The sequence below is a fragment of the Arachis ipaensis genome, chromosome B09 (assembly GCF_000816755.2).
Source record: "Arachis ipaensis cultivar K30076 chromosome B09, Araip1.1, whole genome shotgun sequence".
Taxonomy (NCBI): Eukaryota; Viridiplantae; Streptophyta; class Magnoliopsida; order Fabales; family Fabaceae; genus Arachis; species Arachis ipaensis.
The window spans coordinates 6,564,578-6,566,671 of NC_029793.2; positions in this window are offsets into that span (position 1 = coordinate 6,564,578).

Consider the following 2,094-nt stretch of genomic DNA (forward strand, 5'->3'; position numbering starts at 1 on the left):
AAAATTTTAGATTTATCTTGTCCAAAACTTTTTTATAGATAAATTGTAATAAGTGGCTGGATACTGAATTTATCATAAAGATCCATAATAGTACCACAATTTAATAACACAAATTACGTTAAATCAATCATCACCATTTAGTAAGAAAATAGAAATTTTAAGTTCTAACCAATCACCAAGATTTAATAAGAAATGACAATATGACATAGCTACTAAACCATAATAATAGATTCTCATTATTTAGTATATTTATGTAAGAAAATAAATATATACAATAATTCTTACTGAATTAACCACTTAAAATCATTTATAAAAGATCGATGACTATAAAATTTTATATCAAAACATTAATTAAATTTATTACGTTTTAGTTCATCTTTTATTCAACCTCTAATAAAATAAAAAAAATATTTCAATTTAGATATGACAAAATAAAAAGCAATGAACACTTGTTTTAATAAGCTTTAGCACTAAAAAAATCGGAAACTGGGGACCTAAGGTGGCCAATAGACTCCCAAGCAAAATTTTTAAAAAGTATTTTAGTAGTTAGTAATATTAGTTTAATTATATGTTAATATGTAAGTGTGTGTTAGTATGTAGTGTCTTATGAAATTTTTTGTTAATGTACTATAATGACGGATTAGTATAATAATTTTTATCTATTTATGAGTAGTGTATAAATTGACCTAATATAAATTGTTGTTTTTAAATTGTCACCAAAAAACACTTGTTGTTTTTATATTAAGTTAGACTAAAATTTGAATATTTAAAATAAATCTAACAAAATATTAAATATTGCAATACACCCATATCACTGTTACAAATTACAATAATCTACACACAGTATTTTGTTTCCATATCCAAGGTCCATCAAACCATTAAAAGAAAAATTTCTTAACCCAATATTTTCCAGTCGGCTCCCAGGCAATTAGGCAACCGACTTCCCACTATCGACAATGGCTTGATGCGTTTAGGAAAACACAAGGGTAATTGACAACATGGTGCTTTTGGATAAGGGTATTACAGGTTGAAGATTTTCCTTGCACTCCCCCTTTTTATGGAGTATATTGCAGATTTCAGGCAAGCAATCATGTCCATTACAATATTTTAATATAGATCTGGACGCCTATAAATAATGGAATAGCAGATTTTCAATAAAGTGGTTTAGCACATCTGAAAACTTTCCAATGGTATATAATCAGTCTTTCTAGTAATACTAGAGCACCCCAACAATCAATAAAATACATCATCAAAATCGATAAAATTAACATAAACCATCCACAAGGATTTGGATTCTCTAAATTTTGAATTTTACTATTACCATTTATTTTATAGGTGGGACCAAGAGAAAACATAAAAGAAGAGAAAATATTTAATGGTGAGATTTCACTTTATTTTCTAAAATAAAAATCTAAAATTTAGAGGATCTAAATTCCATTCACAGAATAAGTATCTCAAATCGAACAAAAAAAAGACAATACAAAAAATGGCACCACTTCCTTTTCTTCTTCTCTTCTCGTCGACGAACCCTCTCTCCCACTCTTGGTTCTTCTTTTCTTTCTTTCACAAATGAGAGATTCAAATCTCTCTCCCCCTCTCACCGTGGCTTAAGGCCAGTTTTTTTTTTTATTTATTTTGTTTTATTTTTAAGATGTGAATCACACTTGAGTTGAGTTGGAAATCTACCAATATATTTTAACATAGGATCCCGCTAGCGATCGAGTTACAAAACTCTCATACTATCTAGATGGTTTGCTTAAACTGATTTTGAAATTCACCAAGAATCGAATTATTAATTTTTTGGATTTAGCGTTCTAATACCATGTTATGATATCACTCATTCCAAAAATTTCAACTAATAAGAAAATGTAACACTAATAATTATATCTCTAATATTCTCTAAATCTCCATTATACACATTGTACAAATATTCCATTGGTTCCTCATACTTTCTTTTTAACATAAAATATTAATGTATTGTAATAAAGTCTTTAATCTAATTAATGGACAAGGAGTGAGTGTCTGGCCGTCTGGGTGTACATAAAGATGGCCATGCGTATTTAATTGGTGATTATTTAATTCATTTAATTTTGA